This window comes from Bos taurus, chromosome 26, assembly GCF_002263795.3.
Source record: "Bos taurus isolate L1 Dominette 01449 registration number 42190680 breed Hereford chromosome 26, ARS-UCD2.0, whole genome shotgun sequence".
In the NCBI taxonomy this organism is placed as follows: Eukaryota; Metazoa; Chordata; class Mammalia; order Artiodactyla; family Bovidae; genus Bos; species Bos taurus.
This window is the reverse complement of record NC_037353.1, coordinates 5,285,813-5,313,504: the sequence shown is the minus strand read 5'-3', so window position 1 is coordinate 5,313,504 and position 27,692 is coordinate 5,285,813. Positions and strand designations below refer to the sequence as shown.

The 27,692-nt window shown below is 37.5% G+C and overlaps 1 protein-coding gene and 1 non-coding gene across 2 annotated transcripts in view; one reads left to right on the top strand and one right to left on the bottom strand.

The window, feature by feature from the left end:
- PCDH15 (protocadherin related 15) overlaps window positions 1–27,692 on the bottom strand; it is a 1,060,244-nt gene that overhangs the window by 255,793 nt on the left and 776,759 nt on the right. The window lies entirely within an intron of this gene.
- Window positions 10,923–11,041, top strand: LOC112444539 (5S ribosomal RNA). The gene has a single exon (XR_003032895.1). It is a non-coding gene; the product is annotated as a 5S ribosomal RNA (ribosomal RNA).

Genomic DNA, 27,692 nt, shown 5'->3' with positions numbered 1-27,692 from the left:
AGTGCAAAACTGAGAGGGAGCTTCACTCTAGTTTTTGCTTGTCCTTCACAGCAATTTTTGAGTCTGTGCACTCCTCTCTCACTTTGAAGTGGGAGCCATAAAAGTTGTTGAGCAGGGAGGTCAGAAGTTGGGCAGTGCATCCTTAATGACATTACTAATGGAAGTACATTTTTAAAATTATCTATCAACTTCAAAAAGACATAAAATGGTTGTTATCTTTATTTCTTTAAAGAAGCTGAGTTATTTCAAGGGATGTGATTATCAGTGTAAAAGGGGAAAAGCAATTTACTGACTCATGATACTGGCAAATATTCCCTCTTTCCATACCTATTCATTATTGAACAATGGCAAATAGACTTACTGGCTATAAGGTAACAAGTGTACATGAGCTCAAATCACTAAAAATATAACGAGAGTAAATAGTTTTTTTTTGTTTGTTTTTGTTTTTGTTTTTAATACTGTAACTGTCACATATTTAATCCTTAGGAGTCTAGAAAACCCATATGTAAACTAGAGATTGCTTAAGGGCTTAAGCACTAGGTTAAAAGCCCAGCTCTTTCCCATACTAATTCTATGTCCTTGGGTGAGTCAGTCACTTTAAGCTTCCATACTTAATTTGTAAAAGTATGATGATAGTATTTACTTAACTACCTACTATGAGGATTGAACTAATTTAATAGCATGCTTAGATCACATTAAGTAATCAGTTAAAAATTAGGTATGTTTACTGAGGTTTTCAACATCTAATTAGAAGCTATTAAAAAGCTCATTTTTTGTATAAAGTTCTTAAAATTAAAAAAAAATAGAATAAATTAGTCTAATTTTATTTGGTTTATATATACACTTCATTTTCCTTAAGATCACATTTAACCTGGCAGTAAGTCTATTGGCCTCTTTTGTGGCTCTACAGTAAAAAATCTGCCTACAGTGTGTAATGCAGGAGACCTGGGTTCGATCCCAGGGTTGGAAAGATCCCCTGTAGAAGGAAATGGCAACCTACTCCAGTATTTTTGCCTGGAGAATACCATGGACAGAGAAGCCTGGTTGGTTACAGTCCATAGGGTCACACAGAATCGGACACGATTGAAGTGATTAAGCTTCAACAGCAGGAGGAGCAGTGTGTCTATTAAGTTCCATTACTTTGTTTTTGTCAAGATCTGAGAATTGGGGTGCCTGTATTAATTATAGAAATAATATGTGAAAAATCTTAAAACCTGTCCATGTTGTGTTTTTAGTGTAACAAATAAAAATATGAGGAAAGCTTGTATGATGAAATGATATACAACAAAAAGGAAAGAGCACTTTAGTTATTACAAGAAACAATAATGAAGATTTAAGACATTTGAGGTGTAAATTCAGGTAGTATTAGACATATGATAGAGAAATTTCTATGAAAAATTACACCTGATATTTTTATGGATATTGTCACATTGAGAAATGTTTGCTACATCTGGACTGAGAAAAATACTGAATTTTTGAAAAATCAAAAATGTATAACATTTGAAAGCAGAAGAGAAGGTAACTTCCACTTGCATTTTAAAGTACTTTCATCATGGGTTGGGAAACAAATGTATGTCAACAGGTGAGTGGTCAGGAACTGATCATAAGTTGTGAGGCTCTTAAAATCATTATAGTGAGAGCTGAAAGGGATCTAAGAATTATTTCACACTAAACATTTCTTAACTTGTTATAACTACTCAGACCATCCTTCCAAATCTGAAAGATAAATTCTACCCAGAGAACTCAGTAAACAGTATTTCCCCGCATAAAAGTTTTGACAGCTGCCCGTATTTTTCTCCAAAGCTACGTATTTTTTTAGTGATCTTAAATTCTTTCTATTCTACCAAGGAGCAAACCTCTACTAAACTGTCTTTCCTGGCTTGGACATTTTTCTAGGATGCCTTTCCTGGTTTCCCCAAATCAAGACATTGTCCTTCCACTAACACTCCTTGCCATTTTGTTTTTATTTAGTTCAACAATATAATGTAGCTGCTTGCTCACCTGCTTCTCTTCTACACTATACTTCCTGCAAATTGAGGACACGAAAAATGCATTGCTCCCAGTTTAACTTCTAATGCCTTTTCTGTATTAAGGTTCCGTGAATATTTGCTGAATAAATACTTCATGAGGACTGCTTCTTATGAAGCAGTATGTGCCTTAAATGAAAATTTTGTTGAATTCACTAATAATAGCCAAAACAATCATTTCTAGTTTACATAATAAATTACATTTTATTATAACATTGAAGGCTCTATGTGATCTTTTTCTAACCTATACTTATACACTAACCTCTCAGAACTAACTCTCTGATGTAAACTCTATGTTTTAATCAAAAGAGTTTATTTATTATGTCAGACAGCTCTTAAATAACTCCAAAATCTCAGCGGTTTGCTCTCACTGATGTTTATTTCTCATCCATGCAGTATCTACCATGGATTCCATGTAGCTCTTCTGTCTTTACTCAAGGAAGGAGTCTGAAGGAGCAGGCTTTATTGGAACATGTCACTCATGTGACTGGGCTTCCCAGGTTGCAGTGGTAAAGAATCTGCCTGCCAAGGCAGGAGATGCAGGTTTGATCCCTGGGTTGGAAAGAGCCCCTGAAGAAGTAAATGGACACCCACTGCAGCATTCTTGCCTGGAAATTTCCATGGACAGAGGAGCCTGATGGGCTACAGACCATGGGGTTGCAAGAGTCAGACATGACTGAGCATGCACACATACATATGTACATCCATATGACCAAGGGCGGGGGAAAGATAATAAAGCCACAGCTCTTAATGCTTCTGCTTCAATGTGGAACATATCACCTACAAATCTTACATCATCATTGGTGATGTCATAAGATGGGGAAGTAACATCCTTTTGGAGTGTGGGGCAGCAAAAACCTGGGAACGATAGTAGAGTCTAGTAGTCCAGTGGTTAGAAATCTACCTTTCAATGTAGGAGACGCAGGTTCAATTCCTGGTTGGGGAGCTAAGAGCCCATGTGCTGTGGGGCAACTAAGCCCATGTGTTGCAACTAGAGAGCCCATGCGCCACAAGTAGAGAGCCCACATGCTCTAGAGTCTGTGCTCCACAAGAGAACCCTGTGTGCTGCCCCGTGTGCTCTAGTTTAAGAGAACTAGAGAAACTCCCTCAAGCCACTGTAGAAAGCCCAGGAAGCACAACAAAAAGGTCCAGCAGAGCCAAAAAAAACAGTCTACCTGCCTTGTTGTCCTTCAAACACACAATGCTCCCTCTTACTTTCACTTCTAGGCATTTGTTTTTAAATCCTATTTAATTCTTCAAAATATACCTCCAGTTTCACTCAGCTTCTTTCTGGGAACCTCTTCTTTCCATCCAGCCTTCTGATCCCTTTTGCACTCAGCACAAACTACTTTCTATACCTCTATGTTGTGCAATTAAATATTAGGCCTAAAAGTCATGTTCATCCATTTTTACATAATAAGAGGCATTAATAGGGAAAAAAACCTGTGAAATATTTGGTAACAGAAATTGTGACAATGTATGAAAAGTGGGTGGAGAAGGCAATGGCACCCCACTCCAGTACTCTTGCCTGGAAAATCCCATGGACGGAGGAGCCTGGTAGGCTGCAATCCATGGGGTCACTAAGAGTCGGACACGACTGAGCATCTTCATGTTCATTTTTCACTTTCATGCATTGGGGAAGGAAATGGCAACCCACTCCAGTGTTCTTGCCTGGAGAATCCCAGGGACCGGGGAGCCTGGTGGGCTGCCGTCTATGGGGTCGCAGAGTTGGACACGACTGAAGTGACTTAGCAGCAGCAGCAACATGAGAAGTGGGAAGTTGGTGCAAGGATAGGAATAAGGAAGGGAAGCAAAAGCTCTAGACAGCAAGTACACGCAAATAACATGCCTTCCTTGATTTCGGTTATACTTAATGAAATAAATTAAGTGTCAAATTAAGCAAACCAGTTTAAGCTGTTACAACATAGTCTAAAGTTCTCTTAATGTTTGAATGTAAATTAACTCCAAGTGGTTTACTAAGTAAGTATTAGGAAAAAGCCATGTAGCCCTGTACTACAGTTTTTACGTGCTCATTCATCATATATATATATATATATATATATATATATATAAAATTCATATTTATCTATTTTACATGTATTTTCTATCAAATATTATTATATATACCCCAATACATATCCCTTATTATACTAGAAGATATATATATATCTTTGCATATATTATTTATATATAATAAGTATATTATTTATTTTATATATAATATATATATATATTATATATCCCCTATTATACTAGAAGGGCATGGGAAAATTTGGGATGACTCATTCAGTGATTTTTATATTTTCCTAGCCTACTTATTTGGAGAAGGCAACGGCATCCCACTCCAGTACTCTTGCCTGGAAAATCCCATGGAAGGAGGAGCCTGGTAGGCTGCAGTCCATGGGGTCGCTAAGAGTCGGTAGGACTAAGCGACTTCACTTTCACTTTTCACTTTCATGCATTGGGGAAGGCAATGGCAATCCACTCCAGTATTCTTGCCTGGAGAATCCCAGGGACGGGGAAGCTTGGTGGGCTGCCGTCTATGGGGTCGCACAGAGTCAGACACGACTGAAGTGACTTAGCAGTAGCAGTAGCAGTAGCAGCCTACTTATTTGCAATTGATAAATTTGTACTGTGGGTTTGGTGTTTGGTTCAGTTCAGTTCAGTCGCTCAGTCATGTCCGACTCTTTGTGACCCCATGAATCGCAGCACGCCAGGCCTCCCTGTCCATCACCAACTCCTGGAGTTCACTCAGACTCATGTCCATCGAGTCAGTGATGCCATCCAGCCATCTCATCCTCTGTCATCCCCTTCTCCTCCTGCCCCCAATCCCTCCCAGCATCAGAGTCTTTTCCAGTGAGTCAACTCTTTGCATGAGGTGGCCAAAGTACTGGAGTTTCAGCTTTAGCATTATTCCTTCCAAAGAACACCCAGGACTGATCTCTAGAATGGACTGGTTGGATCTCCTTGCAGTCCAATATAACATCATTTCATTGATGGTGCAAGGTCACATAAAATTAAAATTGCATTTTGTGTTTCCTCAGCTCCTCTTACTTTACTTCTCCAACATCTTCAGTCCCATATCTTTTCTATGGACAAACATGTTCTAAACCCTAAATCTAAGTGTATTCTGCCAAACTAACTATGCTGTCTGTTCCCTGCTTTTTCTAGCTTGAAGTCCTCCCCCTACTTCACAAACTGGTTATTCTTCAGCCCACCTGTCACTACACTCAGAAACATCTAAGTTAAAAGTCTTATCACTATGCTCCTATAGCACACTGCTCCTTTACTGAAGGTGTTATTACATTTTTTACGGCCCTCATGAAATTAAGAGTTTTTTCAGAGCAGGCTAGCTTGTTCATATCTGAGCCATGCAGGTTCTTTGCGTTGACAGACAGTAGATACACGTTTTCTGCAAGTATTTCATCTGAAGCTATTTCCATGATGCCGCCTTTAACATATCATTCCTTCCCCAAGCACTCAATCACATGAACAAAATAAACTTTCATGTAGTATGTATACTCTTTTTTTAAAAAAGGAAAACACAAGCATTCCTTTTGATATGTGAATTGAGTAATCACATCAATAATTGTTTATTCCAGAATTTTGTCCTTATGCTTTTGTTTTACTGCTTTCTTTTACTTCAAGTCATCTAGAATCCCATAAGAAAATTTGTTTTCAGTTCAGTTTAACAGTGTTCTAGTATACCTTCCATTTTTCGTGGAATTAAATAGTTTTATTTTCTAATACTCTGTTCCATTGTTGCTTAAACTTTTTTCACTATAACCCACTTAAAGAGGACTTTTAGATATTTTTTTTCTTCCTAGTTGTACCCCAATGAAATTTTATTACCACAGATTTATTATATATGTTTATGTATGTGTTTATCTGTGTTTCATATATAAATAATATATTTTTGCCTCTCAAAAACTGATTTTTTTCCATTTGGGGGGTAATATGTCCCAGTTAATATTGAATAGTCAAAAGAAAGTCTTCTCTAACTTCCCAATATAGCATAAATAAACACTGTAGTGTAAACATTATTCCTCAACACTCATTATAATGGCATCCCTTTCTAAAACATTTGTCCAAACTCTCATGCAGGATAACTCTTTCAGGGCATCTCTAGAGCAGTAGTCAACAGTCATCAGTTTTTAAGTATGAAGTAAAAGAAAACTATTATTGTCATAGATTGCATTTTATATATTCTGCTTGACTCAGGCATTTCTCATATAGTTGTGCTCACCTTGTCTGTCAAGTTCTGACACTATTATTTTCTTTTTTGTAAATTTTAAACAGTTTCCTCTATGCTTATTAAAGATGTGATACTTGCTTATCAGATCATCCTCCCTGCTAATCCCAAATTTTAATTTTATTTTTACACAATATTCTTTTATATTAAACAGAAGCATTCACATATATTTCTCTAAAGAGCTAAGAATAATCTATGCCCTAAGTATTGTCCTTCTATCTATCACAGAACATTTCCTGTTATAGGTCTCACAAATTATTTGCTTGTATCAATGGCAGAAGAAAATTGTAACTGAAGTGGGAAAAAAATGTGACAGCCAGTTGAATTTTCTGTGAAATTCTGTGAAATTCTCCATTATTGTATTTTATGGAGAATATTCAAATATTAGATTATCAGATACATATCTAAGACAAAAGAAATGAACAAGGCCTTTGGCCAATATGACATCCATTTAATAAGAGAAAGTGTTAGTCTCACAGTCATGTCTGACTCTTTGGGATCCCATGGCCTCTAGCCTGCTAGACTCCTCTGTTCATGGAATTATCCAGGCAAGAATACTGGAGTGGGTTGCCATTTCCTTCTCCAAAATAAGAGAAAAGTATCTCCTAGAGCTCAAATACTGTGAATAATACTTTGGGTTTGATATAAGCACATACTGCTTCCCAAATGACAACCATAAAATTAAAAGGGCTTTCTCCATTTTAAACATATTATTGCAATCTTATCATAGTTACCGACCTTGATAAAGTCACTGAGGTAGAGAAAGATACAGATTTTGAACTTTTGGTTTTATCCTATCAGCCCTTATCCCTTGAGGTGAGCTTAAAATGTAACAGTTTTTAGTTACATTCCATTGCCTCAATCTGAGATGTCATCAAATTGGTTGACCTGGAAATACATGTTTTATGTTCATTCCTGTGCCAACAATGCACTGAAGTAACAGAAGATTACATTTACTGTTCTGTCTAACATATTCCTTTAAATTAGTGAAATAAAATTAATTGGAAGAAGTAACTTATCATTCCATTTTTACTCCCGAGGTCTGATTCATGGGCCTGGGAAAAGAACTGAGATGTCAAAAATGTAGAATTTTCTTTCAAATCAGTAATTTTGAATTTATATTCTGCTTGCTCTTCCTTTTTTAGTTGATTTCCTTCCAATTCACTTTCAGAGTACATCCCTACGTATGTCACTGACTGTGTAAACAGGTGGTCACTATTTTAGGATGATCATCACAAGGCAGGCATTCTGCAAGGTGCTTTTTGTTTGTTTCCTTAAATTCTGGTGCAAAATGGCACTGCTATTCACTTTAACGTTAGAAATATGCATAGATTTTTTTAAAGTTATAGATTTATAAAAGATCCAGATATTTTATCAACATTTTTTAAGTTTTTCTGGTTAAGTGAGACAAAATAAGCCCAATGGGAAATTAAAAAAATATATATATAGTGGGGAAAAAGCTTCTCTTCAGTTCAGTTCAGTCGCTCAGTTGTGTCTGACTCTTTGTGACCCCATGGTTTGCAGCACTCCAGGCTTCCCTGCCCAACACCAACTCCCGGAGCTTACTCAAAACTTATTTTGGATATACATTTTTTAATTGTTAGCACATCCTCAAAAGTGAAATTTTCTTATTGCCCAGTCTAGCATAAAATTTCCCTTAATACAATGGCATTTATTCTATTAAATTCTTTTGATGGTTAGAAGTGGTCTAGTCAATAAAAGAAGTGGAGTCTTATATTAAAAAAAACAGATATAAATCAGGAGTTAAAATGAAGCATATTATTCTGAGAAATCGAAACTCTATATCTACCAAGAATCTTTGCAGATAATAAAGAAGAAAGTTATTGACTTTTTTCAAACTTAAAATCTAAAGACTTGGAGACTGAAACTACCCTCCAACATGACAGGTGCGAACACTTTGATTTGGTTTGCCCAGAGGAAGCATTATTCTTGCTACTTTCATAAAGACTAATTGATTTTGACAAAATCTGTCTGTGCAGACTTGGATAAGTATGATACCGAAGAGTCGTAAAACCATTAGAGAAGACTGTAGGCTCAGAAGAACTCTCTATAAAAATGTTGAGGTAGAAGGAATATGACAGTGAAAAAGAGACTATATTTTCTGTATATCCACATCATGAGTTATGATACCTACAGGGAATATTTCGAGGCCTGGGTTTCAGAATCCCAATGAACGAATCCTTCTGAGATATCATAAACTGAATAGGGAGAAAACAAGCCAAAGAAATATTGCCTGCCTTTATTTATTTATTTTGTAGACTAAATCTAGATTAAAAATTACCAAAAAAAGCCTCCTATCTTTGATTCTTTCATGGCTTGAGGGAAAATATTGTGCTATATAAGGGTTTTGCTTGCAAACTGGCCTCCCTGTGAAGGAGACAGTGGGACAGGAATCAGATCAGATCCATGCATGTGAAAAGCAGAGACAGAAGCAGGATTGTATTAAGAGAAAAATCTAACTGTACAGGATCAACAACAGTTTTGGCCAATTCCAGAAGGAGCTCTGGAATTGGCGCTGCATGTTTGAGTTATTCCAGATTGGGTCAAAATGAGAAGGTTTTTGCACTTGGCCATCAGTCAGTGGGCTACAGTGAGAAAGGTGTGACCCTTCTCTGTGCAAACTGAAATATTCTGGGAAGTGTCTGGCAGCTGAAGGACATCTTCTTACATCACTTTCAGAAGTCAGAATGTCTTTTCTTGAAGGGGAACCTGAGTAGTGCATCTCAGTCTCCAACACAAGCCAATATCTGTACTGTCTTCATTAGATTAAAAACTCCTTGTTTAACAGAATATAATAAAGCATATGTGTGTGTTAGTCACTCAATCATGTCTGACTCTTTGCGACCCCATGATGTGTAGCCTGCCAGGCTCCTCTGTCCTTAGAATTCTCCAGGCAAGAGTACTGGAGTGGGTAGCCAGTCCCTTCTGCAGGGTATCTTCCCAGCCCAGGGATTGAACCAATTGCAGGCAGATTGTTTACCATCTGAGCCACCAATTGTTCATTGCCTTCAAATAAAATAATCAGTTCCAGAGCTATGATTGTCCTGATCCAAGCTAATAATGATCTATTTCTATCTTTATACTCAGAGATGCGGTTCATATTTTCATTTTTATGTTTAACTCTCCTTAAGAGAATTCTCCTGGATATGGTTAGCTTTACATTTTTTCTATCTTTTAGTTCTTACAAAAACCCAACAAGATAGTTATTATTGTCCTTATTTTACAGGTGAGAATACTGCAAAAAAGCTAAGAAACTTTTTCAGGTTCTTATACTTGGCATATGAGAGAATATGGATTTGAGTTTAGGACATTAATATACTATCTGCTTGTGATCTTTGTTCAAGGAAGGAGGCTGTTATAATTGGTGCAGCATCATAAATTATTTTAATGGTATGATAGATTGGAGTCCAGAGTTAAGCAGTAAGATGACTTGGAAACATTTTAGAATTCACTCTGAAACAGTTTACTTATTTGTATTATGGAAATTAAGAGCCATATCACAGAAACCCATGCCTTTAAGATTATTATTACATAGTACATCTGAATTTAAATACATCCAATGAGAGAATAAAAAGCTAGGTTATAGAAAATTGTCAGTGGTTCCCCTCATGTTATTCCTTTCTCTGCCTCAATCTAATCTGGAGTGGTACCAGAGGGGGGAAAATTCCATAAAGGCAATGAAATTTGCATGAAATCCTGGGGAAAACAATATTCAGTGTACCCATAGCTATGAATTTCTCTATTTTGAGACATGGAGGTAATCATTTCAAAATAAATCTATAAACCTCCCAACATCTATCCCTGTCTTTTCCATTCTCCTGGTACTAAAACTGAGGAGAATATCCATCAAAGTATTCAACACCCTCCTACATTCTCAAGGGCTATGCTCTTGGGACTGTGTTGCTTCTTTTTTCAGCATCTTCCACATTCTTCTTATTGAGCCTATTTCCATTAGTCTCTCTTTTATCATCCGCCCCCCCCCCCAAAAAAAAAAGTGAATGAAGAAGTAAAAAATAACCACGTCCTACTATATCTGTTCTCTTGCTGCAATTCCTTCACGTCCCAATCTTCTAGGGGAAAAAGGTCAATACACATTATCTCATTGCTATCCTCATTTCTTACTGAGTTATTTAGTTAGCTAGCTATTCAGTTAAGCCAAGCTAATTTTTTTCCATTTTAGATTTTGCATTTTCTTTTGCTTAGTCTTCCACAGTAGTTTACTTATCCTCCAGTTCCCAGTTTACATAGCTTTCCCTTACAGGAAACTTTCCAGAGCCTCCCCGTACATAGGAAGATACACTCAGAGTACTCACTCTCTCCTCTCACAATGTGCATGACAATTCTTTACTTTCTTATCTAATGGTGTGTTTATGGACTTAATGGCTGGCACTTCACTGTGCTGTGAGATTCATGACAATGAGGACCTGTCTGTTTCTTCCAGATCTGTGAGTCCAGTGCTCTGTACATAATAGACACTTTATAAATATTCATTCAAGGATTGGATGAATGAAAGATAAAAGCAATCATAGCCATTCAACTAAATTTGGAAGTATATCAAGGCAACATATAATTAAGTAGAAAAACATATTGATAGATTTTCCTCCTTTTAAATGTGAAAGAGGGTCTACGGCCATACCACCCTGAACGCGCCCGATCTCGTCTGATCTCGGAAGCTAAGCAGGGTCGGGCCTGGTTAGTACTTGGATGGGAGACAGCCTGGGAATACCGGGTGCTGTAGGCTTAAAAAAAATAAAAATAAAAATAAATGTGAAAGAGAATCTAACTCTTCAAGAAGAGACAGAAGTTATTATTTACTTTACCATCAGAAGCATTTGTAAATGTTGTCTTTGTGTTACTTGGGAAACAGTATTCTGATCATAACATTCTTACAAGCTTTAAATTTTTATCTTAGTATAGTACAGTTGAAAGAATATTAAACTTGTGGGACTTCTCTAGTAGTCCAGTAGCTAAGACTTCCTTCTAACACAGGGGACACAGGTTCTCTTCCTGGTCAAGAAGCTAAGACTCCACATGCTTCAGGGCCAAAACCCCAAAAAAGAAAACAGAAAAAATATTGTAACAAATTCAATAAAGACTTTAAAATGGTCCATATCAAATTCTTAAAAAAAAAAAAAAGAATATTAAACTTTTAGTCTAAAAAATTCCCTTTTGTATTCTGTTATTTTATTCATTAGCTATGTTTTATTCATCAGCTATGTACTTATTTGCTTCTATCTGAGATGCTATGCCAGTGAAGTGGGAAAGTAATTTAGGCTAAAGTACTCTATAAACAGTTAAACACTTCTATAAATCATTGTTGGCAATTAAATTGCAAATTTAGAAACAGCAACCCTTAACCTAATTGATGGGGACTGAAAGTTGCTACCTGCTCTTTGTTCTTAAAATCAGAACTGTTGCTTTAATTATTCACCTAACCAGCATGTACTAAAATATGTAATATTCTCCAGGTGCTATGCTTGGTTCTAGATACACCCAAGCATTAGATATGTTCCCTAATACCAGTTTCTTAACTGCTCTTAAAAAGGACACAAATAAAAAAATAAAATACAATTTAAAAAATGAATTTAAAATTTTAAAAATAAAATTAAAAAAACAACAAATTGTTAAGTCTTTGTTATATTCAGTTAGTAAATGAATAAAATTGGAATAAAATTGGATGTTGAGTGCAGTTGCTAACAAAGTACTTCATGTCACTTAGATATAATCATTTATATACATGTATATATACATAGAAACTGATAGTTGTTTAGTACTTTTTAGTTTGAATTCTGCTTTTATGTATGTTATCTCTTTTTATCATCACAATAAAACTGTAAATAAGTTATTATAACAGAATTCCCTGGCTGTCCAGTGGTTAGGATGCTGTGGTTCTACTGTAGGGGGCACAGGATTGATCTCTGGTTGGGGAACAAGGATCCCTCAAGCTAAGTGACATGACCAAAAAAAATAAAAATAAAAAAAAGTTATCATCACTTTCATTTTACTGATGAGAGAACTGATATTATATAAGCTTAAACATATTGACCAACTTGTACAGCTAGTAAGTAGCAGAATTAATATTCCAACCCAGATGCAAATCTACATGATAATTAATGCATTAAGAAATGTACATTACCGCATACTATATTTATACATGCCTCAAATCTTACGTTTCATGTCAATCTACTTGCACTATCTAAATTTAACTTCATTAAAAGTGATATAATCATCAAAATAATTACAAACTTTGTTCATTTATAAAGTAATGAGCATTGTGTGTGTTTTGTGCTTAGTTGTATCCGATGCTCTACAGCCCAATGGACTGTAGCCCACCAAGCTCCTCTGTCCATGGAATTTTCCAGTCAAGAATACTGAAACAGGTTGCTATTTCCTACTCCAGAGGATCTTCCCAACCCAGAGATCAAACCCATGTCTCTTCATCTCCTGCATTGGAAGGAGGATTTTTTACCACTAGTTCCAAATATCAAATATAAAGTAAAATTAATAGTCATCTCTCTTCAAAAGAATATGATTGCATCTAAAACAAAACAAGGTAATCTTATCTTTTTTGCCATAATTGGTTTTCTGTATATAGCACACAAAGCATGGTCTATCAGGCTGTACCGCAGGGTTAAGAGAGAGAATGGAAAAATATACCATTAGCCAAGCAGTCACATTTCAAATCTGGATTTTGAATTCTATATAAAATTGTTAATGATCCACACACAGCATGTAGGTTTGTCCGGTTATAATGGCAGACTTCATAAATGCTGAGTGTCAACATATGAAGATTTGAATGCAAGTCCTGAAACTTAAGCAGGGTTCTGTTGTTGCAGGTTAATTTTTAACTAGGCCTTCTGGGATTTCATACAAATTGAAACAGGCAGGAAATCTATTTAAAGAAGGCTTGAAGCAAAAGCTTACACTTAATACTAAACTATGCTTGAGTATATAGAGAGGAGAAATAAACAATAAAGGGATAAATACTCAAGAAATCCTTTTTTCCCTTTAAGGAAATCATGTTGGAACCAAAGAATATTTTCTCAGTGGAGCATTCTTCAAAAACATGACTGTGTAGACACAGAACCAATGTTACTTTTATCAAATAAAACCGAATGAACATAGATAAATAAAAATGTATATTTATATAATCATTTAAATGCTGAAAGCTAAATTACTCCCTACTTTTTGATCCCATAACACTTTGTACATGCCTGTGTCAGCACTTTTCATATTGCATTGTATATAATTATTTGCATTTATACCTCTGCTATCTAACGTACATTCTAAAAGAGACAATGTGTTTTGTCCGCATTAATGCTTTAGTGTAGAATTGTGGTTTCTTCTCAATATATGTTAACTGAATTATTTTGGATCATGTAATTTTTCTTACTCTTGTATTAGAAAAATATAGCAATTAATAAAAATATGAAATACTTATTTTAAGTTTGGTTTGAAATCAGTCATATATGTTTTCATGCATTTATTTTTTCATCTATCAGTCAGTCAGTTCAGTCGCTCAGTCATGTCCAACTCTTTGCAACTCCATGAATCACAGTACGCAAGGCCTCCCTGTACATGACCAACTCCTGGAGTTCACTCAAACTCATGTCCATTGAGTTGGTGATGCCATCCAGCCATCTCATCCTCTGTCATCCCCTTTTCCTTCAGCTCCCAATCCCTCCCAGCATCAGGGTCATTTCCAATGAATCAACTCTTCGCATGAGGTGGCCAAAGTACTGGAGTTTCAGCTTTAGCATCAGTCCTTCCAATGAACACCCAGGACTGATCTCCTTTGGGATGGACTGGTTGGATCTCCTTGCAGTCCAAGGGACTCTCAAGAGACTTCTCCAACACCACAGTTCAAAAGCATCAATTCTTTGGCACTCAGCTTTCTTCACAGTCCAACTCTCACATCCATACATGACCACTGGAAAACCGTAGCCTTGACTAGATGGACCTTTGTTGGCAAAGTAATGTCTCTGTTTTTTAATATGCTGTCTAGGTTGCTCATAACTTTCCTTCCAAGGAGTAAGCGTCTTTTAATTTCATGGCTGCAATCACCATCTGCAGTGATTTTGGAGCTCAAAAAATTAAAGTCTGATACTGTTTCCACTGTTTCCCCATCCATTTCTCATGAAGTGATGGGACCAGATGCCATGATCTTAGATTTCTGAATGTTGAGCTTTAAGCCAACTTTTTCACTCTCCTCTTTCACTTTCATCAAGAGGCTTTTTAGTTCCTTTTCACTTTCTGCCATGAGTGTTGTCATCTGCATATCTGAGGTTATTGATATTTTACCCAGAAATCTTGATTCCAGCTTGTGCTTCCTCCAGCCTAGCTTTCCTCATGATGTACGGTGCATATAAGTTAAATAAGCAGGGTGACAATATATAGACCTGACGTACTCCTTTTCCTATTTGGAACCAGTCTGTTGTTCCATGTCCAGTTCTAACTGTTGCTTCCTGACCTGCATACAGATTTCTCAAGAGGCAGGTCAGGTGGTCTGGTATTCCCATCTCTTGAAGAATTTTCCACAGTTTATTGTGATCCACACAGTCAAAGGCTTTGGCATAGTCAATAAAGCAGAAATAGATGTTTTTCTGGAACTCTCTTGCTTTTCTGATGATCCAGCAGATGTTGGCAATTTGATCTCTGGTTCCTCTGCCTTTTCTAAAACCAGCTATTCATGTATATTTACTGTCAAATTTGTGCTGAACAGCATTTTAGGGGCTGGGCCTGTAAATAAGGATAAGAGCATAGTGCTCTTTGATGTTATATCACTTGAACTATACTGGAAAAAAGTAGATGTTAAACAATAATTGCCTTTAAAAATCACTAGAGCAATAACCTCCAGTAATAAAGATACACTGCACAATCACACTATCTAGGAGAGCTTCTAGCCTGCCCTTCTGGAATTGACATTCTAATAGGTAACATACAGGTTTGAAAAAAGTTACACAAAGAAAAAATTTCAAATTTCATGAGTATTGTGGAAAAAAAAGTATAGGGAGTATGAAAGCGTATATGTAGAGGTACTACTTTGGCCACCTCATGTGAAGAGTTGACTCATTGGAAAAGACTCTGATGCTGGGAGGAATTGGGGGCAGGAGGAAAAGGGGACAACAGAGGATGAGATGGCTGGATGGCATCACTGACTCGATGGACGTGAGTCTGAGTGAACTCCGGGAGTCGGTGATGGACAGGGAGGCCTGGCGTGCTGCTATTCATGGGGTCGCAAAGAGTCGGACACGACTGAGCGACTGAACTGAACTGAACTGAATCTAATCTTTTGAGGCCAAGAAAGCAAATGACATTCAGTTCCCATCCATCACTCCTAAACTATAGGTCTAATAAGGTCAGAAATCCTCATGATGACTTTCACTTGTACTAAGTACAAGTCATGACAAAATCATTGCACTTTTTTCCCCTTAGGAAAAATGGTATTAGATACAGTACATCTTAATTTTAGTAAACTTAAGATTTCTTTTCATTCCAATTTAGCTGTTAAAACAGGGGGAGAAATGCTTCCTAGATGATGACATAATGATTTAGATTTGGAACTGACTGAAGAATCATCCCAAGTTGGACTTCAAGCTTGACAAGTTTCTGATGGCAGCCTGCAAGATTCTAAGTAATTAATAATCGGTTCCACATTGTCAGCCATTTTTTTTTTTTGAAGGCATAAAAGACATGACTTTGAAATGTATTCATGGTTAGGAAGTTTAGCAAAATGGGTCATACCATAGACCCATTAGTTGAATTAAATTAAAATATATCTCAAAGTAAGTCTCAAAATTCAAGAGTATAAGATGTTACTGCTGCTGGCACTACTGTTACATTAGCTGTTAGAATTCTTTTTACACTTGGACAATTGTGAGTTCTCTCTTTCAAACCTTAAGGAAGTCTATAAACTAGACTTATTCTCTCCATTTTGTAGACAAGGACATTGAGTTTCAAGTAGACTAGATAATTTGCCAAAGTCACAGAGTTGCTAAGTTGTAAAACTAGAATTCAAGAGACTGTCTAATGTCAAGACTAGTGTTCATAACCAGAATTTTAGGCTGCTTCCAATGAAAGTAATTACGGGTTCTTTAGGATTTTACAGCTTGATGCAACTGATTCTGTCACTTGCCACACAGTCCTGGCAAAGTAACTCACCTCTTAGAGTCTGCAGGTGTAGAGAAAATCCTAGTGAAGGGAAGTGAATTGAAAGTTGCTTAGTCACGTCCAACTCTTTGTGACCCCATGCACTATAGCCTGCCAGGCTCCCCCTGTCCATGGAATTCTCTGGGCCAGAATACTGGAATGGGTAGCTGTTCCCTTCTCCAGGGGATCGGCCCAACCCAGGGATCACACCCAGGTCTCCTGCATTACAGGAGGCTTCTTTACCATCTGAGCCATTAGGGAAACCCAACAATACTGGAGTGGGTAGCCTATCCATTCTCCAGTGGATCTTCCTGACTCAGGAATCAAACTGGGGTCTCCTGCATTGCAGGTGGATTCTTTACCAGCTGAGCTATCACAGGAGCCTACTATATTAGATTTTGTGGCAATTGAAAGAGCTAATACACAGAAAGCACTTGGAACTGTATCTGGCATGTAGCAAAGAATCAATATGTTAGTTAATAACACTGCTACTGTTTTTTAATTTTATAATCAATATCTTCCTAGATTTATAACCATGGCTAAATGCCTACAGATCTGAGTGGAATTGAGATGCTCTCTCAAAAATTTATCTAGAACTTATTCATTGCCATTTGCTTAATTTTCAATAAATTTTCACAAGGCCCCAGACAGTCTTCTCACCTACTCTTATTTCAAAAGCCAATAGTAAGCCAAATATTTAAAAAAATAAAATAAAATAGTAAGCAATACATGTTAGAATATGTTCTCTGAAGATTTTTATCTGTACCATCTGTTTTGAAAATTTTATTTCTGTATGTCCTTGTGGTTACCTATTTTAAATATAGCACTGTGTACATGTCAACCAGAATTGATATGCATCATCTCTTTAAAATAAAAATTTAAAATATTAAGTGATCTACATTAAGTCTGTGGAAGATGTTATGCATTTGTGAATTATTCTTTAGCTCATGGGATTTGTGATTTCCAGTTGAGTGACAATCAAACAGAAAAATCATAAAGGCAAACTTGCTTACAAAAGTCAACAATATTTATGTAACTGATGAAACTTTGTTGAGCTGTGTTAATTCATTAGTTCTTCCTGTGAATGACATAATTTCAATGCACTAATATTGACCTTTAGTCTCTTCAGGACCAAGACTACCTGCAATTTTTAGTGATACCAAAAGTTGAATATAACATTTTTTAGGCATAAATATTTCTACTGAAATGTATGTCCCATTAATTAAAGGAAAATATGTCAATAATCCAGAGTTTCAAGGCGGAAGGAGATAGCCTTTGTTACTTTTTTTGAATTAATAAAAAAAATCCTTATTTGAAGGGACAAAGTAGAATCTGCTCACTGATATGTTCTTACCTTTCTGTATTTCTATTTTACCTTGATTTCTCTACCACTACCTCCTCTGTTTCTCCTATCAGCTTTAAAGTTTTCACTGCTCAAAAAGAAAAAAAGTACTGTATCTAGAAATTGTTTTGTACCATAGAGTTTAATGAAGAGCTTAATTAAATGAAAAGTGAAGCAATTCATAAGTAACCAATTTTGTAGTAATTTTATTTTACTGGCCTATGTTTACTTTTTATCTACAATGAATGGTAAGAAGAATCTAGATTTGATACTTTCACATTTTCAATAAAGTTAACAATTACCCTCATATAGAAACTCAAACACATTCTCTGTGTACCAGGAGAAATCATGTTTTTTTAAAAATCACAGCAGGATTGATTATAATAGCCTTAAACTAGAAAACACTCAAACATTCATCAATAGTAGAATGTGAAAATGCATGTGGCACAGACACACACAGAAAATAAAGTATATGAATAAATAGGTAGAAATGCGGTTGAATCTTCAAAAAGACAAAGGTGAATGAAAGAAGGTAGATACTATTACATGCATTCTGTTTATACACATTAAAAATAGACAAAAGTAAACTATATTACTTGGATGCTTATTTAGTTGCTAAATCTGCAATAGAAGACAGTAAGAAACTGTCAGAGGGGTTTATTGCTGGTGGAGGAAAGTAATCAGGGCTAGGAAGAAGCATGCAGGGGGCTTTCCTGATGATGCATTATATGCTGCGGTTATACTTACACTTACATTTACTCTATAATAATTTATTAAATTTTGCATTCATGTTAATCCCTGTCTATATATTACAGATTTTTTTCTTAAGGTTTAAAGGACATAATTTGGTCTTAATAAAAGACTTCAGAAACATTTGCAACCCTTCTTGTGAAACCAAAAACTGATTGCCAAGCTTCTTCCTCAGTGAAGCAGTAAAGCCAGTGCAAGTAATTGTAGTGAGCTATAACATTTGTAGAGAAGGATAACTAAATCCAACTAAAGTGAATAGGCCATGAATTCTCATCAGTCTATAAAACATAAGTGTAATTTGTATAAACTTGGATCTCATAAATAAGTAATGCAGCATTAAAAGGCAAAGCAAGATGAATACAGCAAGGGTTTGTGAAGCAAAAAATAGTTGGTATTTCTTCTTAGGCAAATATTAAATAATTTAGATAGGTATATATTTTAAATGGGTAGGTGAAAAACACAACTCCAAATATATGACCCAACAAGCTGGGTATGTGTTGGTTACAGTTTTCCTCCTTGTGATCTTATACCTGGAAATATCCCTCATTATCATTTCCTGGTCTCACAGGTGATAAATACTTTGTCCTTTTCTAAATATAAGTTTCCTTAGCTTGGACTTTGGACGTGGGGTAGCTCCCCTCGGCCACCGCCCCTGACCTTGGAGGTGGGGTAACTCCTCTCAGTGGCCACCATGTCCAAGGTAAGGAGCAGTGGCTGCCCTTTGCTGGAGCAGCCATGAAGAGATACCCCATGTCAAGGCAAGAGAAACCCAAGTAAGAGAGTAGGCGCTGAGACAGGGCATCAGAGGGCAGACAGACTGAAACTGCAATCACAGACAACTAGCTAATCTGATCACACGGACCACAGCTTGTCTAACTCAATGAAACTAAGCCATGATGTGTGGGGCCACCAAAGACAGACGGGGCATTGTGGAGAGGTCTGACAGAATGTGGTCCACTGGAGAAGGGAATGACAAACCACTACAGTATTCTTGGCTTGAGAACCGCATGAACAGTATGAAAAGGCCAAAAGATAGGACACTGAAAGATGAACTCCCCAGGTCGGTAGGTGCTCAATATGCTACTGGAGATCAGTGGAGAAATAACTCCAGAAAGAATGAAGGGATGGAGCCAAAGCAAAAACAACACCCAGTTGTGCATTTGACTGGTGATAGAAGCAAGGTCCAATGCTGTAAAGAGCAATATTGCATAGGAACCTGGAATATTAGGTCCATGAATCAAGGCAAATTAGAAGTGGTCAAACAGGAGATGGCAAGAGTGAACATTGACATTCTAGGAATCAGCAAACTAAGATGGACTGGAATGGGTGAATTTAACTCAGATAACCATTATATCTACTACTGTGGGCAGGAATCCCTTAGAAGAAATGGAGTAGCCATCATGCTCAACAAAAGAGTCCGAAATGCAGTACTTAGATGCAATCTCAAAAACGAAAGAATGATCTCTGTTTGTTTCCAAGGCAAACCATTAAACATCATGGTAATCCAAGTCTATGCCCTGACCAGTAATGCTAAAGAAGCTGAAGTTGAACAGTTCTATGAAGACCTAAAAGACCTTATAGAACTAACATCCCCAAAAGATGTCCTTTTCATTACAGGGGACTGGGATGCAAAAGTAGGAAGTCAAGAAACACCTGGAGGAACAGGCAAATTTGGCCTTGGAGTGCAGAATGAAGCAGGTCAAAGGCTAACAGAGTTTTGCCAAGAGAACACGCTAGTCATAGCAAACACCCTCTTCCAACAACAAAAGAGAAGACTCTACACATGGACATCACCAGATGGTCAACACTGGAATCTGATTATATTCTTTGCAGCCCAAAGATGGAGAAATTCTATACAGTCAGCAAAAACAAGACCTGGAGCTGACTGTGGCTCAGATCATGAACTCCTTATTGCCAAATTCAGACTGAAATTTAAGAAAATGGAGAAAACCACTAGACCATTCAGGTATGAGCTAAATCAAAACTCTTATGATTATACAGTAGAAGTGAGAAATAGATTTAAGGGACTAGATCTGATAGGGAGCCTGATGAACTATGGATGGACATTTGTCACATTGTACAGGAGACAGGGTGAACACCATCCTCAAGAAAAAGAAATGCAAAAAAGCAAAATGGCTGTCTGGGGAGGCCTTACAAATAGCTGTGAAAAGAAGAAAAGTGAAAAGCAAAGGAGAAAAGGAATGATATACCCATTTGAATGCAGAGTTCCAAAGAATAGCAAGGAGAAATAAGAAAGCCCTCCTTAGTGATCAGTGCAAAGAAATAGAGGAAATCAATAGAACAGGAAAGACTAGAGATCTCTTCAAGAAAATTAGAGATACCAAGGGAATATTTCATGCAAAGATGGGCTCAATAAAGGACAGAAATGGTATTGACCAAACATAAGCAGAAGATATTAAGAAGAGGTGGCAAAAATACACAGAAGAACTGTACAAAAAAAGATCTTCATGACCAAGATAATCACGATGGTGTGATCACTCACCTAGAGCCAGACATCCTGGAATGTGAAGTCAAGTGGGCCTTAGAATGCATCACTATGAACAAAGCTAGTGGAGGTGATAGAATTCCAGTTGAGCTATTTCAAATCATGAAAGATGATGCTGTGAAAGTGTTGCACTCAATTTGTCAGCAAATTTGGAAAACTCAGCAGTGGCCAAAACTGGAAAAGGTCAGTTTTCATTCCAGTCCCAAAGAAAGGCAATGCCAAAGAATGCTCAAACTACTGCAAAATTTCACTCATCTCACACGCTAGTATGCTCAAAATTCTCCAAGCCAGGCTTCAGCAATATGTGAACCATGAACTTTCAGCTGGTTCCAGCTGGTTTTAGACAAGGCCGAGGAACCAGAGATCAAATTGCTAACATCCGCTGGATCATGGAAAAAGCAAGAGAGTTCCAGAAAAACATCTATTTCTGCTTTATTGACACTTACTCCTTGGAAGGAAAGTTATAACCAACCTAGACAGCATATTAAAAAGCAGAGACATTACTTTGTCAACAAAGGTCCATCTTCTCAAGGCTATGGTTTTTCTAGTAGTCATGTATGGATGTGCAAGTTGGACTATAAAGAAAGCGGAGCGCAGAAGAATTGATGCTTTTGAACTGTGGTGTTGGAGAAGACACTTGAGAGTCCCTTGGACTGCAAGGAGATCCAATCAGTCCATCCTAAAGGAGATCAGTGAGTGTTCATTGGAAAGACTGATGTTGAAGCTGAAACTCCAATACTTTGGCCACCTGATGTGAAGAGCTGACTCATTGGAAAAGACCATGATGCTGGAAAAGATTGAGAGCAGCAGGAGAAGGGGACAATAGAAGATGAGATACTTGGATGGCATCACCAACTCAATGGACATGAGTTTGGGTGAACTCTGGGGGTTGGTGATGGACAGGGAGGCCTGGCGTGCTGTGGTTCATGGGATCGCAAAGTGTTGGACATGACTGAGTGACTGAACTGACTAACTAAATATAAGTTTCAATTGTTCTTTGCTTTAATACTGCTTTTTAAATCAGCCCTATACATATTATTTTACTTTTTGAAATTCTAAAAGTAGACAGATTTCCAAGATCAATGCTTTCTCTCTATTTATCAGTACAACTTATTTAGTTGTAGGCATGTGTGTGAGGTTAACCAAATTGGTATTTTAGATTGTGACATATATCATACTTCTCTTTCTATAACATTCATGAATCCTCAGTGGAAAAATATACTTTCAGCTCATTTTATTCCATTGCTGCTGCTGCTGCTGCTGCTGTTAAGTCGCTTCAGTCGTGTCCGACTCTGTGCGACCCCGTGGACTGCAGCCTACCAGGCTTCTCCATCCATGGGATTCTCCAGGCAAGAACACTGGAGTGGGTTGCCATTTCCTTCTCCAATGCATGAAAGTGGAAAGTGAAAGTGAAGTCGCTCAGTCGTGTCCGACTCTTAGTGACCCCATGGACTGCAGCCTACCAGGCTCCTCCATCCATGGGATTTTCCAGGCAATAGTACTGGAGTGGGGTGCCATTGCCTTCTCCTTTTATTCCATTAGGTCTAGTTGAATTTAGCACCTTCTAAGAGTGCTCCAATACCCAAATATTGAGCTGGGTAGTGTGATTTCTAAGATCAATATAACACAGTCTCTGCTTTCAAGAAATTTGAATAAGTGGAAAAATTCAATATACTTTAGTAAGCACCACCAAAAAGTTAAGCACCAAATAAGATGGACCATGAATGTGAGACATTTAGGACATAGGAAAGTTTAGAAAAAGCTTTTTATGGAGGAGATTATTGTTGATTAGAATTTTCAAGGATGAACTATCGAAATCAAAAATGAAGAAAGAAGAAACCAGGGCAAGGGGCACGAGCACAGGCAAACAGACGTGGGAGAGTTCTGAGACCATGCATCAGTAATCACATGCAGGACAGTATTCTTGGAGATGAAGTTCTATGAGCAGTAATGGGAAGTGTGCCTTCTTTCCTGCTCAATGGACATTCACTACTGACCTATGCTTGTTAACACTGAACTGAATGCTTGTTAAGAGACATCTCAGCAGTTACACTGAGGATAATTATGAGGGTTTTTAAGATTACTGCTAGGATAACATACTAAGAGGTTGTAGCAATAGGTCAGATGACAAATAATGAGAGCCTGACTGTGATTGTTTGGGAGAGAGGGGAAATTTTGAGAACTGTTTGAAGCATGCAAAATTATCAATATTGGGGACTGACTGGATATGGACAGCGAGGAAGAAAGAGAAGTCTGAGATGTCTCTCCAATTTGGCCTGGGAATAATGAACTGAAACACAGAATTCAGGAGAAGAAAACCTTACTGAGGAAGGTAAAAATAAGGTTTCAATCTTAAACAGGTTGAATTTGAGGTACCCACAGGTCACTCAGTGGGTTTGTTTTACAGGCAAATGTCTATTTGAGGTGGTAGGATGAAGGAGTAGAAGAGGTTAAAGATATAGCTGTGGGAGATATGAGCGTCTAAGTGTAATTAAAATTGTGGGCTTTAGTGTCAGTGGGATTTCCCTTCAGAAAAATGTGTAGGATTAAAACAAATGAGTAGACACCTCCAATACCCAAAGTTTCTTTAGGAGGTGATATGGTTATGTTTTCTACCTTGATTGTGGTGATGGTAACACAAGAGTATATGTATATTTCCCAACTCAAACTCCCCAAATTGTATACATTAATTATCTGTTCCTTTGTGTATACCTGTTATACCTCAGTAGAGATATGCAGGGGAAATGACGAATACAGTATTTACTTTGAAAAGGTTTATGAAGAAACAGATAAAGAAAGGCAAAAAGAACCAGACGTGCTTAAGCATGAAAACCGGGAGCAAACAGGTAGCAGAAATCTCATGAAGGAGAATGTGAGATCCATCTCAAATGCAACAGTGAAGTTATTCAGATAAAGATGACATTTAGCTATAAGGAGGTTGTTAGTTACTGTGGGGTTGAGGATGGATGTCATTCATTATGCATCTGGTATTATACAACTGTGAATATTTATACGCAGACACATGTATGCATGCATAAATATATCTATTATAATAGCTGACAGTACGACTAAAAACTGGTGAAAGGATAGATTCCAAGTAAATATTGTAAAAATATATGCAAAACATTTTCTATTTATGAACTGCTAATTGAATACCTGAAAAATCACCAAGCTTCAAAAATATCTTGTAGAAATATCTTTACTACAAATATTTTAGATAGCAGCATTAAAATGGACATCATTAAGTTTTCAAACTGTGTGGGGTTCTTTTCTTTACTTGACTGAGTATAGTGTTTGCATTATATAGTTTGACTTGACAAGAGAACCCATAAAAATCCCCACTTGTGGCCCACTTAAAAAAGAAGTATTATAGTTTTAGGCACTGCTGAACATCATGCTGAGCTACAAAAAATAAATAAAACACCATAAAGCTCCCCACCTTCATTTCACTTTTAGATCACCACATAGAGATACAACAAATACATTAATCAAAGGCAGACCACTGAGATTCAGATATATTTTGTTAAATATTAAATTGTATGGTTGAAGGAAAGATCAATTTCTTTTTAAAAGTGACACTATTGCCACCCTTCTAAACACTGCAGTTTACTAATGATTTTATTTTTATTTTTTTATTTTATTTTTTTTTTACTAATGATTTTAAAACTGCTTGAAGGGTTTGAAACTGAATCACTACCACTTCATCCCAGCTGAGATTTAGAATGCAAATCTCACAATAGGAATACATTTATGTTTCAGGTTAAATAAATTCAGCCTCTTTTCTTTTAGAACTGGAAGAACATTTTGTTGACTCAGACCTCTATTTCTGTTACTTAGAGCTAAAAGAAGTCAGTTCAGCATAAGAATTTCTACAAGGCATTAATTGGAATTTCTCTGGGAAGAGGCACACTCTGTATTGTATACAATGCTGAGAAGCTTTTTTAACCTTAACAGGCAATGTTGTTTCCAAGTAAGTCTTCTTTGCTGCCTCTGTGCAAGCATGCGTGCCCAGGGCTACTGTGAAAATGGACATGAAGAACTAAAAAATAATTCTAGCCCCTAAGAACTCAGTGAGATGCTATCATGAAGGCTAGACATCTTTGATATGAGCTCCAAAATTTATTTCAGGTGCCATCCCCTCAGTCTCCAGTGACCCAAAATATGCACACAGAGTGATGTGTTGAAGCACTGACAGCAGCGAAGTATTTCTAAGTGAAAATACACTCTCATTTCCCCTTGATAAGGTAGAGTTTATCAGAAGGTATAAGTACCATGATCTCCTACTTCCTAAGACCCAGGGTTCATAATGGGACCAAGCTCATCTACCTGATTCTTACACGTTAGATCCTTCCATTTTAAGAATAAATAGGATTTGGTCAATACACCCAAACACCAAACTTGTTTAAAATGACATAATCCCAACCACAGATCCAGCTTTACTCTTGAGTATTTACCCTATTTGGGCTTCCCTGGAGGCTCAGAGGGTAAAGAATCCACCTGCAATGCGGGAGACCCATGTTTGATCCATGTGTTGGGAAGATCCCCTGGAGGAGGGCATGGCAACCCACTCCAGTGTTCTTGCCTAGAGAATCCCCATGGACAGAGGAGCCTGGTGGGCTACAGTCCATAGGGTCACAAAGAGTCAGACATGACTGAGTGATTAACCACATACACATTTACACTATTTAACAGTAAGTAAATAGAATGGGAAAGACTAGAGATCTCTTCAAGAAAATTAGAGATACCAAGAGAACATTTCATGCAAAGATGGGCACAATAAAGGACAGAAATGGTATGGACCTAACAGAAGCAGAAGATATTAAGAAGAGACGGCAAGAATACACAGAAGAACTGTACAAAAAAGATCTTCAAGACCCAGATAATCACAATGGTGTTATCACTGGCCTAGAGCCAGACATCCTGGAATGTGAAGTCAAGTGGGCCTTAGAAAGCATCACTACAAACAAAGCTAGTGGAGGTGATGGAATTCCAGTTGAGCTATTTCAAATCCTGAAAGATGATGTTGTAAGTGTGCTGCACTCAATATGCCAGCAAATTTGGAAAACTCAGCAGTGGCCACAGGACTGGAAAAGGTCAGTTTTCATTCCAATCCCAAAGAAAGGCAATGCCAAAGAATGCTCAAACTACCACACAATTACACACATCTCACACGCTAGTAAAGTAATGCTCAAAATTCTCCAAGCCAGGCTTCAGCAATATGTGAACCGTGAACTTCCTGATGTTCAAGCTGGTTTTAGAAAAGGCAGAGGAACCAGAAATCAAATTGCCAATATCTGCTGGATCATGGAAAAAGCAAGAGAATTCCAGAAAAACATCTATTTCTGCTTTATTGACTATGCCAAAGCCTTTGACTGTGTGGATCACAATAAACTGTGGAAAATTCTGAAAGAGATGGGAATACCAGAACACCTGACCTGCCTCTTGAGAAACCTATATGCAGGTCAGGAAGCAACAGTTAGAACTGGACATAGAACAACAGACTGGTTCCAAATAGGAAAAGGAGTACGTCAAGGCTGTATATTGTTACCCTGCTTATTTAACTTATATGCAGAGTACATCATGAGAAACGCTGGACTGGAAGAAGCACAAGCTGGAATCAAGATTGCCAGGAGAAATATCAATAATCTCAGATATGCAGATGACACCACCCTTATGGCAGAAAGTGAAGAGGAACTAAAAAGCCTCTTGATGAAAGTGAAAGTGGAGAGGGAAAAAGTTGGCTTAAAGCTCAACATTCAGAAAACGAAGATCATGGCATATGGTCCCACCACTTCATGGGAAACAGATGGGGAAACAGTGGAAACAGTGTCAGACTTTATATTTTTGGGCTCCAAAATCACTGCAGATGGTGACTGCAGCCATGAAATTAAAAAACGCTTACTCCTTGGAAGGAAAGTTATGACCAACCTAGAAAGCATATTCAAAAGCAGAGACATTACTTTGCCAACAAAGGTTCATCTAGTCAAGGCTATGGTTTTTCCTTTGGTCATGTATGGATGTGAGAGTTGGAGTATGAAGAAGGCTGAGTGCCGAAGAATTGATGCCTTTGAACTGTGGTGTTGGAGAAGACTCTTGAGAGTCCCTTGGACTGCAAGGAGATCCAACCAGTCCATTCTGAAGGAGATCAACCCTGGGATTTCTTTGGAAGGAATGATGTTAAAGCTGAAACTCCAGTACTTTGGCCACCTCATGTGAAGAGTTGACTCATTGGAAAAGACTCTGATGCTGGGAGGGATTGGGGGCAGGAGGAGAAGGGGACGACAGAGGATGAGATGGCTGGATGGCATCACTGACTTGATGGACGTGAGTCCGGGTGAATTCCGGGAGTTGGTGATGGACAGGGAGGCCTGGTGTGCTGCGATTCATGGGATCACAAAGAGTCGGACTCAACTGAGAGACTAAACTGAACTGAAATACATGCATACATGTGTGTTCAGTCGCTAAGCTGTTTGACTCTTTGAAACCCCATGGACTGTAGCCTGCTAGGCTCCTCTGGCCATGGGATTTCCCAGGCAAGAACATTGGAGTGGATTGCCATATCTTTCTCCAAAATACGTACAAACATATTTTTAATATTTCTTCTCTGTTGCATAATCTCTCTCTCTCTTATCTTCTGCTGGCTAT